The sequence below is a fragment of the Schistocerca gregaria genome, chromosome 1, assembly GCF_023897955.1.
Source record: "Schistocerca gregaria isolate iqSchGreg1 chromosome 1, iqSchGreg1.2, whole genome shotgun sequence".
NCBI lineage: Eukaryota > Metazoa > Arthropoda > Insecta > Orthoptera > Acrididae > Schistocerca > Schistocerca gregaria.
The window spans coordinates 99,377,414-99,395,750 of record NC_064920.1 but is presented as its reverse complement, the minus strand read 5'-3'; positions in this window follow the sequence as shown (position 1 = coordinate 99,395,750).

Sequence of the window (18,337 nt, the reverse complement as noted above, 5' to 3'; positions counted from 1 at the left end):
AAAAAAAAACAGATTTTTTCATTAGAATTCTACGGAAGAGATCGCCATGCTACGCGACGGATACGGGTCTCTTTCCAAAGCACCGGATGAAAAACTTCTAGAGAGCAAGCCGATAATAACTCGTCTAATATTTCCCAGAACGGGTGGAAAAAGAAGTAGATAAGAGGATTAGAAGAAAGGAAACCCTCAGAAGAAAGACAGGTCCCCAGAAAGGAATCCTCACTGGTCCGTTCAACAGAGCACCACTTATCAGTCTCTGACTGCCGCTTGTCAGAAAAAAAGCGGCAGTGGTATAGAAAACACAGAACATCGCACGCAAGAAAAGAAGGAGGAGACCGATTATGACACTCTTATCACAGTTGTTTGTGTAATTTACGGTAATGCAAACAGATAACTTCCTCGACAACCATCAATACTTCAACGGGAGACCACCCATCATTTCCAGTACACAAAGTTAGAAATACACCAAATTCTCTGAATTATTTGGACGTTAGTACAAATTCATACACGTTGTGTTGCCAGTACACACATACAATTTCAAAATTATAGTGGAAATACCTGCGATGCTCTTCAGTCAGCAAGAAATAATCTTCAGTAGATTCAAAAAAAATTATGAACCAATTTACAGTTATTCAATAATTTCCACATATACATTTTTATGTGAATATCTAATCTTCTGCGTAATACAACGAAACCAATGCACATTGATCAATCACCTAAAGCATTTCGGAATAAAATTGTTTTATCGTAAAAGACATAGACCTATACCATTTCTGACAGAAGCAAGTATAAATGAATCCCGTCTTATTGGGAGTAGGAAAATCGACTCTTTACACTCCCCTTTAGTAAAATTTGCCATCAGTGATACAGCAGTTCTCTTATTAGCCACGATTATGACCTTGATTTTCGGTACTCGTATTGTTATTAATGTCCATCATCGACTTTTTTGACCGTTATCGTTTCGATCAGCAACTTCACTCGCAGTCACTTTGAATGTCAACAGCACCTTTTTTCCGGTGTATTTCGTACTGATTGGAGTAAAGGGGTTAGTTGTGTTACTAGACATTTGGACGTGGACGCCGCAAGCACTGAATGGGATATTTCTTGGTGACTTTGTCTTGCCCCTGAACTGCGGAAGTTCGTATGCAATTCCACATTATTTATTATTATATTATATTATATTATGGAGGAAAAATGGTATAGTGATTACAGTATAAAATATAGTAAGACAAGGAATGATGAAAAATGATCAATTATTGCCTTTGGTCCTCCTTATCCACTGCGATTTAGAGCACTGCTAACTTCATTTAGGTCAATCTCTAACAAGAGCAACTAGTCACTGATTGGACATCGCAAGATGGAAGATGTACAGATCAGTCATACCAGCAAATTCGTGGTTAACAATCGCTCATACATGAAATATATTATATTGGTATACACTTTTCCAGGCACTATATCACGTATCGGAATCCGATTGAAGATAAATGACCTCTAAGTCGGGTAAGTAAAGATTTTTTTGGTGAAATATTTATCGAACCAAACACGAATACGAGAATTATGTGTGGAGCTTCGTTTGCTGAACACACGTATCTCCAGCAATTAAACTATCGTTTCTGTTTGTCAGCTGTGAAGCGGCAGGGATCTGGTTGGGAAGTGGTAAGGTAACGGTTAACAGAGTAGTATATAATTAAGCAGCATTTTAGTGAAATACGCAGTTCAATAGCGGGAACTCCTATCAAAGTTCTTTATCTAACTTACGGGAAAGCAAAGAGGCAATGTTCTCAACAACTATCAGTATATCCATGGGAGACCATCCTGTCATTTTCAGTACACAAATGTTAGAATTGCACGGGATTCTGTTAATTATTTGAACTTTAGTCGCACCAGAGAAATAATTTCGCAAATGTATACCTATTATGTTATCACTGAGTATATACATTTCAAAAGTTTGGAAGAAGTAGCCGTGATACTGTTAAGCCGGTAAGATATTATCTTCAGGAGTCTCAGAATTTTATATAACAGTACTTAAATATTCATCAGTTTCCACCAATAAATTTTATATGAATTTATTTAGTCATTAAAAGGCTTGATTTATCGGTGCTAATTAAATAAAAAAAAGGATTGCTGCATATTGGCGGACCCAAAATAGAACCGTTTTCTTTTTCTTAACACAACATTCTTTCGATATCTTGATTCGTGTATAAGATGTGTCTATTGTTGTGATCATATGATTCGCTCGCCACGGTCCACTGGATATAAAATGCAGTAGCTCTAGAACAAAATGATATATCGCTCTGCTCTCAATTTTGAACCAAATTTCGATATCGTACCTATATTTCATTTACTGAAATGTGGGAATTAAAGTCAACCGCACGCAAAAGTCAACGCAAAGCATTTTTGCCTCAGCAGGCTCATCAAAATTTCATGCAATGTTTTACTTAAATTGATATAGCGCAGTTTGTATGACGAATAACGGAGTGCCCACATGTCCTAGCTAAAAGCAGATCTCTATCTCTCCATACTTCTGCCAGCATGTCTCTCCTTCCTGTTTTCTGCACAGCCCCCACGTCCCGTCCCCCAGACCCTGCTGCTCACACACCCTCTTGTGGGCCAGCGTCCTCTAGATTCCCAGCAAGTGGTCACAGACATACAAGTGGCAGATACTATCAATACTTGAGCTACAGAGATGTCACACATGCACAACAAGCAATTACGAAAATATACCGAAGTGTACTAAGTATGACGTCCCCTCACCCCATTTTGCTGTCGCTGTTGATGTTGAGCCGCTACTGCTCGGTCGGTGGAATGGAGACGCGACGCACAGTGATCTCTAAAGAAAATTGTTCCTCTCGTAATGGATGAAAACCCGTCTGCGTGTCCGCACAGTCTTCTCAGCGATGCGAAATGCTGATTTTAATTGTCTGTTACGGTTTTGTGATGATTTGCTATGACCGGTTAGTTAGTTATTACAGTATTGAGGGAATCATTCATCAACGGCGTCGTTTCACACCACTGAAGCAAGGAATATTCATTTGCGGTTCAGTATCTGTACTTGTTGTCACGTTGCTAGGCAGAATTGTTCACTACGGAACGACGCAAATCCAGAGATAATCTACACTCCTGGAAATGGAAAAAAGAACACATTGACACCGGTGTGTCAGACCCACCATACTTGCTCCGGACACTGCGAGAGGACTGCAAAAGCAATGATCACACGCACGGCACAGCGGACACACCAGCAACCGTGGTGTTGGCCGTCGAATGGAGCTAGCTGCGCAACATTTGTGCACCGCCGCCGTCAGTGTCAGCCAGTTTGCCGTGGCATACGGAGCTCCATCGCAGTCTTTAACACTGGTAGCATGCCGCGACAGCGTGGACGTGAACCGTATGTGCAGTTGACGGACTTTAGCGAGGGCGTATAGTGGGCATGCGGGAGGCCGGGTGGACGTACCGCCTAATTGCTCAACACGTGGGGCGTGAGGTCTCCACGGTACATCGATGTTGTCGCCAGTGGTCGGCGGAAGGTGCACTTGCCCGTCGACCTGGGACCGGACCGCAGCGACGCACGAATGCACGCCAAGACCGTAGGATCCTACGCAGTGCCGTAGGGGACCGCACCGCCACTTCCCAGCAAATTAGGGACACTATTGCTCCTGGGGTATCGGCGAGGACCATTCGCAACCGTCTCCATGAAGCTGGGCTACGGTCCCGCACACCGTTAGGCCGCCTTCCGCTCACGCCCCAACATCGTGCAGCCCGCCTCCAGTGGTGTCGCGACAGGCGTGAATGGAGGGACGAATGGAGACGTGTCGTCTTCAGCGATGAGAGTCGCTTCTGCCTTGGTGCCAATGATGGTCGTATGCGTGTTTGGCGCCGTGCAGGTGAGCGCCACAATCAGGACTGCATACGACCGAGGAACACAGGGCCAACACCCGGCATCATGGTGTGGGGAGCGATCTCCTAAACTGGCCGTACACCTCTGGTGATCGTCGAGGGGACACTGAATAGTGCACGGTACATCCAAACCGTCATCGAACCCATCGTTCTACCATTCTTAGACCGGCAAAGGAACTTGCTGTTCCGACAGGACAATGCACGTCCGCATGTATCCCGTGCCACCCAACGTGATCTAGAAGGTGTAAGTCAACAACCCTGGCCAGCAAGATCTCCGGATCTGTCCCACATTGAGCATGTTTTGGACTGGATGAAGCGTCGTCTCACGCGGTCTGCACGTCCAGCACGAACGTTGGTCCAACTGAGGCTCCAGGTGGAAATGGCATGGCAAGCCGTTCCACATCCAGCATCTCTACGATCGTCTCCATGGGAGAATAGCAGCCTGCATTGCTGCGGAAGGTGGATATACACTGTACTAGTGCCGACATTGTGCATGATCTGTTGCCTATGTCTATGTGCCTGTGGTTCTGTCAGTGTGATCATGTGATGTATCTGACCCCAGGAATGTGTCAATAAAGTTTCCCCTTCCTGGGACAATGAATTCACGGTGTTCTTATTTCAATTTCCAGGAGTGTATAATGCGATCCTGCTTCCGTGCGTCGTGATATAATTTCGGCAAAACACTCCTTTCAATGCTCAATGTTCATCAAGTCACTCTTTCAGTTACAATGTTCACAGTTAATTGATTTTGATTATCAACTATCACACATTTCAATTAATGATGGAGCCAACGCGTGAGATTTCCATTAATGACGAACAATTTTATTGTTTCTTCGTAGCAATTAGTTTGTAATCATCAAACAGTACGCACACCGATGGATAAGATCAGTTACGGCGACAATTACGTCAACTTTTACAGTCGCCGTATTTGTATCGTCTTCATGTGGTCCTATTAATGTTTCCTACTCTAGGCTAATCAGGTATTGCAGTCTTCGATACTATGTCCATTGTCCGTTGAAAGTGTTCACTTTCATGAAGGTTGAGTCCAACAGTAATATCTCCAATAACTGAAGTTCATTAACTCGTCTTACACTATCAGAATATCACTTCAGTTCAAGTTCTAAAGTCAGAATAACTAAGAACAAAGTCCGCGAATCTCTATCACATAACGCAACTTTTTTTTTAAAGAAGCAATCTCGTAGCGTTCCGTTTGTAGTACTATAACAAACGGTGCTCTCTCTAGACTTGATAGGAAGCAAGCTCGCAAGCGACTAACATTTCCATGATCGTGCATTGTAGACGCGTTTACAACTCCTTTTCACAAGAAATTTTATCTCTGACCGACATATTACTTTGGGCTTAAATTTCGTTGTACTGATTTGCTGTTGTTACTAAGATGTTTGATAGCTAATTAAAAATAACCTTACTTCATATCCAGCTTTATGTCATGACAGACTCAGCAATTATTGAAATAGGTATTCATCAAAAATTTAATGTGTTATATTACTGTCAAAGTTGTCGTACCTGCCAGGATAACAGTGTCCCCTACTTTAAATTATCCTGAAGTTCCTATTTGGGTTTTCGGGTTTCTTGGGGTGTTACATAAGGTATTTTAGAGGAAGGAAGTGAGTAGCTTCTCCTTTGCCGATTATAATACATAATTTATAGCTTCAGATTTTTGTGACTGAAATCTTACTATTCTCAGTATGCCAATTACGTATTGGGATTCCTGTACGACAAAAGTCTGTTATTATTAGTTAACAAGATAGCCCCAACCCCCTACAGAACATGTAGCATTGGAAATGCTGGTCATTGTGCCCATAACATAATGTTGCGAATTCATGAGCATCTGGCTATACTGGCGCACGGTGATCTGAATGTTACAGGGCAGCTGTAGCCTTGAGTGAAGAACGGTCAGGACAGTCAGCTGTTGGCTGGACCGAGATGGGAAGAGCACTGAGCTACGTAGCCATGACACATGGCCCACGTCAGGGCTTAGCTCATGTGGAAATAAGTGTGTATGAAATCTGGTGGCACGGTGGCAGCTTGAGCTAAAATGGGGGAGCCCTGTAACTTGTAATTTAGAAACTAAATGAAACATAATTGAAAATACGTAAAATGCTTTAAAGTCATGCTGCGACAGCTTTGGAGTAGCAGAAATGGCATGAGCTGTTTCAAAATTGAACCACATTTGTAACATCAACGTTTACAATGTTACTAACCTATAACATTATTATCATTATTATTATTATTATTATTATTATTATTATCATTATCATTATCATTATCAAATTTATACATTGAAACATCTGAGTCCATTACACAATTCACACTCGAGATACAACAAATAAAAGCAGATGCTTAATAAAGCGTTCGATAAAGGGTTTTGGTCAGATTTCGAATTTTGGTAAAATATTTATCCATAATATCAGTAACCATCGAAAGCTTTGTTATATGTATCTTCCAGCAGTATCTGCATAAATTCTGAGTGTTCGTGACGTTGAAAGTGCCTATATGATTTAGTTAGTGGTCATGTCAACGCGTCCTTAAATAAGAGCGCACGACAGACCTCAACGTCCTTCGTCGTTACTCTTTCAACAGAGTCCATTGTCAGTATCCTGCAGTGTGGTAATTTTATGGGTGGCGTGTGTATCTCATATTTCGATCCATGAGCCTGGGGACATAGAATTATTTCAAGGTCGGGTATGAAAACTTGTAAACATTTGTGGACTCACATTTCAATCGGGTAATAGAACTTCTGAGTTGTTTCCAGTCAATGACTAGCTTTCATAAGAGCGTACTTTAATTTCACTTTTTAATTATATTTGGCAGCTGTGAAGTTGCACGACTTCAGCTGATTTTACAGGGTGACAATTATTGAACTATATGAGAAAAACGTAAATTAGTTAAAACTACGGCGTGCACACTCTTTATTCACCATGCAAACGTCGCTACAGGTATTCGGGTTTAGGTTACGACATGTTCGATATGCCAGTGGCAGAGACGAATAGTGAAATTCTGAATGACCCGATGAAGTGTCGGAGCTTCGGTCCTGTCGATAACGTCCTGAGCGGCTGTTTCCAGTTCAGCAACTCTTTTGGGGTTTACACTGTACGCCCCGTCTTTCATATAATGCCACAAAAAGGAGTCGCATGTGTTCAGACCCGGAGAATATGGCGGTCAATCGAGGTCCATGCCAGTGGCCTCTGGGTAATCCAGAGCCAGAATGCTCCTCCAGGACATTAAAAATCTTCTGCTTCCATGGGATCTAACTCCGTTTTGGATGAACTTCATGTTGTCAAAATCATGCATAATGTGGATAAAATCATCTTACGAAACCTTCACGTACCGTTCGGTAGCCACCGCGTCATCAAAGATTATCTCACAGATTTATCCGTGACTGAACACTACACACCACACTGTCACCCGTTTAGGGTGAAGAAACTTCTCGATCGTGAAATTCGGATTCTCCATCCCCCAAATGTGCCAATTCTGCTTATTGACGAACCGATCCAAATGAAAGTGGGCTATACCAAACCTTGCGCACACTAATTCCCATCATGCCCGTGGCCAACCGCGCAGTATAGTTCAGCAACTGTCGCACGGTAAATTATTTGTGTTTGTAATGGTCTTTGATGAGAAGTGACGGTATAATATTGTGGTTACTGAGTTCAGATACTCCGAGGGTAATAGCGAGAAATCACAGTAACGAACATTAAGGAATCGTTACAGATTTTCGCGTAATAATGTATAAAATATGATCTATTGACATTTCAGAGAGAAGACGGTATCGGATACGTTTCCCACACAATGATGAACAGTATGTCAGAATCTAACATTGGGTGCGATCATTTTGAAAGTGTCAGGTTATTTGTTCAAACTGGAGGCAATCATTAAGATCAGACAAAATTCAAATGGAACCCCGTCTTCCTAGAGGAACAGCAATGCTGCGTAAACGACTTTCAAAAAGTCGGAGTGAAGACAGGAGGGGAAATTTCTGTGCAGAAAAGACCTAGTCCCACCAGGCAGCTCTTGACCAAAGGCCCTCCGTGTAGTTGGTAGTATAATCAAGCCGGCTTAAGAAGATCAATTGCAGTTGCAGTGCGCTGGATGCGGCTATCTCGTGCACCTACATCAACCAGCCACGTAACTCAGTTACGTAAAGGTCCCTATCACACGTCACAGTGTTGTCGCTGCTACATAGGCCATAATTGTTATATCCGGCAGATGTTAGTGTCACTCAGCTGCAAACTGGCAACAGCGCTGCTGAATGCGAGGGCTGTTACTACGCTGACTCAAATATAGTCCTACTTTTTGAGCTCGGCAACTCACTGGTATGCAAGCACTCCGAAATCATAAAACGACAGAAAGCATTTGTCCAATGCCCTGTTTCCTAGCCTTACTTCGCACCAATAACTGTAGCAGGGCGACTCCGAGGAGCACGCTAGATATTCCCAGCAGAGCGGGCTTTCAATCAAATGAAAGTATTCTGCTCATTGTCTTGAGTAGAGGATAGAATTGTCGACCTTATACAGGGCGTTGAGGAAAAACGTGTCGGATACTCATCAAAACAAGAAAAGTAAGTCCAGTAAACATAGGCCCGGAAACGCAAACTTTCCGAGGTAAAGATGTATTTCTACGAAGGGATGCGCGACGATTGGCTGCAGATATTAGTGCAGTCGGCAATTTAGCGCTCCCTCACATATTTCGGCAGGGTATTATGATGTCTTAAAAAAATAGTTCCAATGGCTCTGAGCTCAATGGACTTAATATCAGGGGTCATCAGTCCCCTAGAACTTACAACTACTTAAACCCTACTAACCTAAGGATATCGCACACATCCATGCCCGAGGCAGGATGCGAACCTGCGACCGTAGCAGTCGCACGGTTCTTGACTGAAGCGCCTAGAACCGTTCGGCCACAGCGGCCGACCTATAATATTTACTCGCTGTACTAAAAATGTGACACAGCACTGAAGGATGTAAGTCGAAACAAGGTTCTGTGAGTCTAAAACATTCCGTTAGAACTACTGATTGCCTTGGGTAAGCTAGTCATGACAAATATCTTCCATTTGGAGAGCAAGATGTATGAGACAGGCGAAATACCCTAAAATATCAAGAAGATAATAATTCCAATCCCAGAGAGAGCAAGTACTGATAGGAGTGAAAATTACCGACCGATCAGTTTACTAACTCAAGGTTGTAAATTACTAGCATGAACTCTTTACAGACGTACTGAAAAATTGGTAGAAGTCGACCTCGGGGATGATGAATTGGGATTCTGTAAAAATGTTGGAACACGTGAGGCAATACTGACCCTACAATGTATCTCACAAGATAGGTTAAGAAAAGGCCAACTTAAGTTTCTGGCATTTGTAGACTTAAAGGAAGATCTTAAAAACGTTGAGTGTAAAATTCTGAAGATGGCAAGAATAAAATACAGATAGCGAAATGCTGTTTACGATCTGTAAAGAAACCAAATGGCAATTGGAAGCGTTGAGGGGCACGAAAAAGAAGCAATGATTGAGAAGAGAGTGAGACAGGGTTTTAGCCTATTCCCGATGTAATTTAATCTGTTTATTGAACAGGCAGTTAAGGAAACAAAAGAAAAATATCGAGCAGGATCAAAATCCAGTGAAAAAAAACAACCTTGAGGTTTGCCGACGACATTGTAATTCTGTCAGAGACAGCAAAGGACCTAGCAGAGCAGTTGAACGGAATGGACAATGTATTGAAAGGAGGATATAAGATGAACATGAAAAAAGGCAAAACGAGGTTACTGGAACATAGTCGAATTAAATCAGGTGATGCCGAGGGAATTAGATTAGGAAAGAAACACTGAAAGCAGTAAACGACTTTTCCTATTTGGGAAGCAAAATAACTGATGATGGTCGAAATAGAGACGATATAAAATGTAGACTGATTACGGCAAGGAAAGCGTTTCTGAAGAAGAGAAGTTTGTTAACGTCAAGTATAGGTTTAAATGTCAGGAAGTCCTATCTGAAAGTGTTTTTATGGAGAGTAGCCTTGCATGGAAGTGAAGTATGGACGATAAATAGTATAGACAAGTAGAGTAGCTTTCGAAACGTGGTGCTCCAGAGGAATGTCGAAGATTAGGTTGGTAGATCACGTAATTAATGAAGAGGTACTTAATAGAATAGTGGAGAAGAGGGATTAGTGGCACAACTTTATTAGTAAAAGGAATCGATTAGTTGGACACTTTCTAAGTCATCAAGGGATCACCAATTTAGTATTAGAGGGAAGCGTGGAGAGTACAAATGGTAGAGGGAGACCAAGAGATGAATACAGTAAGCAGATTCAGTAGCATGTAGGTTGCAGTGGTTACTCGGAGATGAAGAGGCTTGCACAGGATAGAATAGCATGGAGAGCTACATCAAAGCAGTCTCTGTATTTAAGGCCTCAACAACAGGCACTGTACTCTAACGCAGCCTACAACGCAACTCAATCTACGCAACTGACTACAGACTACTTAATGGTAGATAGTTTTCGACGTGGTTGTGTGCCTTATTGTACAGTATTGTCAACCCTGGGTACACATCATTCTGTTTTATATTCTTCCAAACGCGAATTAACTTATGTTTTTACAATTATTGCAGTGTTTGTAGGTACAAGTCGTGTAGTATATGTACATTTGCGTCTTCTTTAGCATTACAAGCCTACTACTTCAAATGGATTCCAGATACGATGATTTGGTATGGTTTAGCAAATGGATTTAGCCTGCCTAGCCGAGCCCCCTACGATGAAATATATCCACAGCGTTGAGTGCCCTCTGATAAGCTGTATGGCAGAGTCTAGCGCCTGCCGGACACAGGTACCTTGCACCTCAGAAGATTGACAGTCCGCACGCCTGTTACTGGAAGCGTGTGCTACGTTCAGTGGAAGAAATCCCTCAGACCTATGTGCGACGATTAGCAGCAGCAGAATGTGTATTTCACAATCTTACCTGGGGAGAACGTCATGGAAAGTTGCTGCATCCACATCATTTACAGCGCGTTCAGTCCTATGGCCACAGGATCGTCATTCCGTTAATAGCTGTTGCAGAAGAGTGTCGTAGATCCACTGTTCACATCGAGGATGTTACACTACTGGCCATAGAAATTGTTACACCACAAAGTTGACGTGCTACAGACGTATAATTTCACCGAGAGGTAGTAGATGCTGTGATATGCAAATGATTAGCTTTTCAGAGCATTCATACAAGGTTGGCGCCGGTCGCGACCTTACATGTGGAAAGTTTCCAACCTATTTCTCATAGACAAACAGTAGTTGGCCGGTGTTGCCTGGTGAAACGTTGTTGTGATGCCTCCTGTAAAGGAGGAGAAATGCGTAAAATTACGTTTACGACTTTGATAAAGGTCAGATTATAGCCTATCACGATTGCAGTTAATCGTATCGCGACATTGCTGCTCGCGCTGGTCGACATCCAATGACTGTTAGCACAATATGGAACCGGTGGCTTCAGTAGGGTGATACGGAACGCCGTGCTGGATCCCAAAGGCCTCGTATCACTAGCAGTCGGGATGACAGTCATCGTATCCGCATGGCTGTAACGGTTCGTGCAGCCACTTCTCGATCTCTGAGTCAACAGATGGGGACGTTTGAAAGGCAACCACCATCTGCATGGACAGTTCGACGACGTTTGCAGCAGACCATGGTTGTGGTTATCCTTGACGCTGCATTACAGACAGGAGCACCAGCGATGGTGTTCTAAACGACGAACCTGGGAGCACGAATGGCAAAACGTAATTTTTTCAGATGAATCCAGGTTCTGTTTACAGCATCATGATGGTCGCATCCGCGTATGGCGACATCGCGGTGAACGCACATTGGAAGCGTGTATTCGTCATAGCCATACTGGCGTATCACCCGGCGTGGTGGTATTTGATGCCATTGGTTACACGTTCTGGTCTCCTCTTGTCCGCATTGATGGCACTTTGAAAAGTGGACGCCGGCCGGAGTGTCAGTGCGGTTCTAGGAGCTACAGTCTAGAGCCGAGCGACCGCAACTGTCGCAGGATCGAATCCTGCCTCGGGCATGGATGTGTGTGATATCCTTAGCTAGGTTTAATTAGTTCTAAGTTCTAGGCGACTGATGACCTCAGAAGTCGCAAAGTGTTCAGGGCAATTTGAACCATTTGGACAGTGGTCGTTACATTTTAGATGTGTTACGACCCGTGGCTGTACCCTTCATTCGATCCCTGCGAAACACTACATTTCAGCAAGATAATGCACGACCGCGTGTTGCAGGTGCTGTACGGGCCTTGCTGGATACAGAAAATTTGCGTCTGCTGCCCTAGCCGGCGCATTCTCCAGATCTCTCACCAACTGAAAACGTCTGGTCAATGGTGGCCGAGCAACTGGCTCGTCACAATACGCCAGTCACTACTCTTGATGAACTGTGGTATAGTGTTGAAGCTGCATGGGCAGCTGTACCTGTGCACGCCATCCAAGCTCTGTTTGAGTCAATGCCCAGGCGTATCAAGGCCGTTATTATGGCCAGAGGTGGTCGCTCTGGGTACTGATTTCTTAGGATGTGTGCACCCAAATTGCATGAAAATGTAATTACATGTCAGTTCTAGTATAATATATTTGTCCAGTGAATACCCGTTTATCATCTGCATTTCTTCTTGGTGTAGAAATTTTAATGCGCAGTAGTGTATTTACACATGTAGCAGAGTTAACAAGTGATTTGCATGTTTCCATAACCAGCATGTTTAACAGATATAAATTCGGAAGTCTTTCAGGAATGAGGACATCAACACAGATTCTCTATCTACGTATGTGAAGGTGTACTTGACGGTAGATTAACAGGGTCATACGTACTTCCACAAAAGTTAAATGGGCCCCATTATCTGGACTTTTTCATTAATATATGAGGTCCTTGCCAGAGGCTGTGCCACTGCAGCAACGAAGACAAATCTAACTCCTTCGTGATGGTGCACCAGCACATTTTCGTCACACTGTGCGCGGACATCCTACGGGGACACTTGTCGGGAGGGCCCCACACCTTAGCCTGCTCGTTCCCCCGACATCAATCACCTGGACTTTTGTTTACGGGCACACTTGAAGGAACTGGTCTATGCCACTCCAATCAACCATGTGCGGCCACTAAAGGGTGCCAGCAGGTACAACAGGATACTGGGTATACTTGAAAGAGTTCATCATTCGTTATGCCGGAGCGCAGACGGTTTAGCAATAATTCTCTATACACCTTTAACGTGGTATTTAATTTAGCTCTAATTTCACATATTTTATGTTAGGTCATGTTTCATTGTCAGACGCTCATGTCTCCATGTGAAGTAATTTTAATAATTGACTACGCAGACCGCAATTTAACCATTGAATTTACAACATTGGTTAGTCACTTTCCCCTGCTATGGTGAATTCTGATGGCCTCAGATACTTGTATAAATGCGAGAGGCATCCTGGGCATCGCCAGCACATACTGTGTACCGCATGTATAATAGTGACGTAGATACCTAGATTAGAACATTTTATGGTTTGTATAGCTGGTATGCGTGGCTGTTAATCATATAAATATTTTATTTTTCTTACGTATCACAAGGCCTGTTACACATTTTGCATCAGCTAGATCAATTCAGTTGGTTATATGACTGTTGTTTGTTTTTTTTATTTTTAACAGATATGAATAAACAGATCTGAATATAGCAGTAGTCAAAACTGGTAATAATGGAATCTAAAATAAAGGATTGTGTGATCAATTCAGTTGGTTATATGACTGTTGTTTGTTTTTTTTATTTTTAACAGATATGAATAAACAGATCTGAATATAGCAGTAGTCAAAACTGGTAATAATGGAATCTAAAATAAAGGATTGTGTGATGAAGACGCAGCTTACAAATAAGTGCATACGGTATGGACCACAACACTAACTCAGGCACGAGTCGAACCAAATACTTCAACATTGTAGTTGGACACTGTCCTTCTATTTCCACGATATAAAGAGGCACTTACGACAGAATCGATAGCCCACCACTACAGCAACATATTTTACACACATCGAAAATAGATTTGCATCACTTCGGTTTCGCGAGTTACGGAACCTGTACAGAAAATTAGAATAGAGATCAACATAAACATCATTTTCACCCTTTTTATTGCTCATGAAGACTACATTTTGCATGTTGTACCACGATGCAGCGAGGCCTACAGAGGTGGTGGACCAGATTGCTGTAGACACCGGTACCTCTAATACCCATTACCACGTCCTCTTCCACTGATGCAAGCCTAAATTCGTTTTTGCATACTATCCAAACTGTCCTCGACGACGAGTGGACGAACATCGCTCACAGTGGTCGGTGGATGATGTCGTCCAAAAACAGCCCTTTTCAGTCCATCCCAGGCATGTTCGATAGGGTCCATGTCTGGAGATCATGCTGGCCACTCTCGAGCGATGTCGTTATCCTGAAGGAAGTTTTTCACAAGATGGGCACGATGGGGCAGAGAATTGTCGCTCATGAAGACAAACGCCTCGCTAATATGATGCCGATATAGTTGCACTATTGCTCGGAGGATGGCATTCACGTATCGTACAGCCGTTAGGGCGAGTTCCATGACCACCAGCGGCGTACGTCGACCTCACATAATGCCACCCCAAAGCAGCAGAGAAACTCCACCCTCTTTCACTCGCTGGACAATGTCTCTAAGGCGTTCAGGCTGACCGGGTTGCCTCCAAACACGTCTCCGACGATTGTCTGGTTGATGCCATATGCGACACTCATCGGTGAAGAGAAAGTGACGCCAAACGTGAGCGATCAATTTCACATGTGTTGGGCCTATCTATACCACGCTTCATGGTGTCGTGGTTGCAAAGATGGACTTCGCCATGGACGTCGGGAGTAAAGTAGCGCATCATGCAGCCTATTGTGCACAGTTTGATCAGTAACACCACGTCCTGTGGCTGCACGAAAAGCATTATTCAACATGTTGGCGTTGCTGTCAGGGTTCCTCCCAGCCATAATCCGAAGGTAGCTGTCATCCACTGCAATAGTAGCCCTAGGGCAGCCGGAGCATGGAATGTCATCGACTGTTCCGGGCTCTCTATGTATCTCCTCCATGTCCGAGTAACATCGCTTTTGTTCACTTCTAGACGCCTGGACACTTTCCTTGTTGAGACCCCTTCCTTGGACAAAGTAACAACGTGCACGCGATGGAACCGCGGTATTGACTACATAGGCATGGTTAAATCACAGACAACAAGAGCCGTGTACCTGGAACTGATCGGCTATCGAACCACCCTCCGTCTAATAGGCAGTGATCATGCATGATTGTTTACATCTTTGGGTGGGTTTAATGACATCCCTGAACAGTCAGAGAGACTGAGTCTATGATACAATAGCCACAGTCAACATCTACATCTACATGATTACTCTGCAATTCACATTTGAGTGCTTGGCAGAGGGTTCATCGAACCACAATCATATTATCGCTCTACTATTCCACTCCCGAACAGCGCGCGGGAAAAACGAACCCTAAACCTTTCTGTTTGAGCTCTGATTTCTCTTATTTTATTTTCATGATCATTCCTACCTATGTAGGTTGGGCTGAACAAAATATTTTCGCATTCGGAAGAGAAAGTTGGTGACTGAAATTTCATAAATAGATCTCGCCGCGACGAAAAACGTCTTTGCTTTAATGACTTCCATCCCAACTAGCGTATCATATCTGCCACACTCTCTCCCCTATTACGTGATAATACAAAACGAGCTTCCATTTTTTGCACCCTTTCGATGTCCTCCGTTAATCCCACCTGGTAAGGATCCCACACCACGCAGCAATATTCTAACAGAGGACAAATGAGTGTAGTATAAGCTGTCTCTTTAGTGGACTTGTTGTATCTTCTGTGTTTTGCCAATGAAACGCAACCATTGGCTCGCCTTCCGCGCAATATTATCTATGTGGTCATTCCAACTGAAGTTGTTCGTAATTTTAACACCTGGTACTTATCTGAATTTAGAGCTGGAGAATTGTACTATTTATAGAGTAATCGAATTCCAAAGGATTTCTTTTGGAACTCTTGTGGATCACCTTACACTTTTCGTTATTTACCGTCAACGGCCACCTGCCGCACCATACAGACATCTTTTCTAAATCGCTTTGCAACTGATACTGGTCTTCGGATGACCTTACTAGACGGTAAATTACAGAATCATCTTGCGAACAACCTAAGAGAACTGCTCAGATTGTCAGTCAGGTCATTTATATAGATCAGAAACCGCAGAGGTCCCAGAACGCCTCCCTGGGGAACACTGATATCCCTTCAGTTTTACTCGATGAATTGCCGTCTATTGCTACGAACTGCGACCTTCCTGACAGGAAATCGCGATTCCAGTCACACAACTGACACGATACCTCATAGGCCCGCAGCTTGATTAGAAGTCGCTTGTGAAGAACGATGTCAAAAGCTTTCCGGAAATCTAGAAATACGGAGTCAACTTGAGATCCCCTGCCGAAATGCTTCAGTCACATGAGTGATTTGTAAGTAATCTCCTTTCTACTCATTGCATTTCCCCAGTATTCTTCCAAAAGAACCTGCTTTACCCTTAACTGAGCCTATCTGATAATTCCGTTTAACATTCCTAAAAAGTGCTGCGCCCAGGTATTTGCATCAGTTGACCGATTCAAACAGTGGCTCATTGATATTATAGTAGTACGATACAATGATTTTTTGTTTAGTGCATTCCACAAGTTTACATTTCTAAACGTTTAAAGCAAGTTGTAAGTCTTGACACTTTGAAATCATATCAAGATCTGACCGAATATTTAAGCAGCTTCTTTCAGACAATACTTCGTCATTGATAACTACTTCATTTGCAAAGAAGTCTGAGGGTACTACTGGTATTAATATCGTCCGCAAGGTCACTGATATACAAAATTAACAACGAGGGACCTGCACACTTCTCTTAGGCACACCCGAAGTTACTTCTACATCTGACGATTACTCTCCATCAAGATATCATGCTGTGTCCTCCCTCTCAAAAAGTTCTTCACCCACACACAAATTTCACTTCATACCCCATACTTCTGACAAGAAATGTAAGTGTGGTGCCGTGTCAAATGCTTTTCAGAAACAGAGAAATGCTGTGCCTAGCCGTCTGCCTTTATCCAAAGCTTCCTGTATGTCAGTTTCACATGATCGATGCTTTAGGAATCCATGCTGGTTACTATTGAGGAGCTCTTTCTATTCAAGATACCTCATCATGTTTGAGCCCGGAATATCTTCTAAGATTATGATACAAATCGATTTCAAGGATAATGGACTGTAGTTTCGTTGGTCGTTTCTACCACACTACCTCTTTTTCGAAAACTGCGCACGATTCTCTGTTCGAGGGATCAACGATATATTATAGTCTGAAGAGGGGCAATCTCAGCTGCATATTTTGATAGGGATCCCATCGAGCCCCGTAGATTGGTTCAGTTTCACCGATTTCAGCTATTTCTTAACACCACTGACACTAATGCTTGCTTCATCCATCTTTTCAGTTTTACGAGGATGAAATTGGGGCTATTTTCTCGAGTTTTTCTTACTAAAGTAACGTTTAAACATGGCGTTAAGCGTTTCAGCTTTTGTGTTACCACCGTCAATTTCAGTTCCTGCCTCACGCGCTGCCGACTGGACACTCACTTTGGTGTCACTAACAGGCTTTACATACCACCAGAATGTCTTTGGGTTCTGTGAAAGATCTAACAATATTCTACTGCGGTAGTCATTGAAAGATCCAATTACCATTTTATGCCCACCCTGATACTACGTCTTATCAGACAATCTTACATGCTGCTTCAGTTTCTGTCTTGGTAGAGTTTCTTGTCTACTGTGTCAAGTACACAAAATCCATTTTCCATTTGCCCACCCTTTCGGCAGACTCTCAGATTTTCCCAAAAAATCACACTGGTATCGCTTGCTGGATTCTATCAGCTTTCCATACACAGTATTATGGGAGCTTCACTGCTTTACAGGAGCGCTTCAAACTGGCACTTTGTAGCGAATGCTTTGGAATTTAATCCATTACGATTTTGAGAGAGGACAAGGTACTCTTTCACCTATCTTTTGCATACGGAAATTGATTAAGTATTTCATTCAACCCGACGCACCTTGAGTGAGACTGTGGAAAGTTAATAGCTGCAGCAGTGTTGATGGAACCTGAGAGGGAACCAAAAACATGGGGTACTTTTATGATTCTTAGCTTGTAGAAACGGCATGTTGGGAGTTGAAATCAATTAGTGCCAAGCCCATCCCATAGTAAATCTTGCCAGACAGATCCACAGCCACACAGGGCAGACAGGACAGCCCCTCGTCGACACAGGACTCCAATAGAACAATGCCGTGCTACCTGCCGTGGCGCCTGCAGAAGCCTGCTCTGGGGCGACAGTAGGAAGGAACGCGCCTACACAGTGGAATCATAA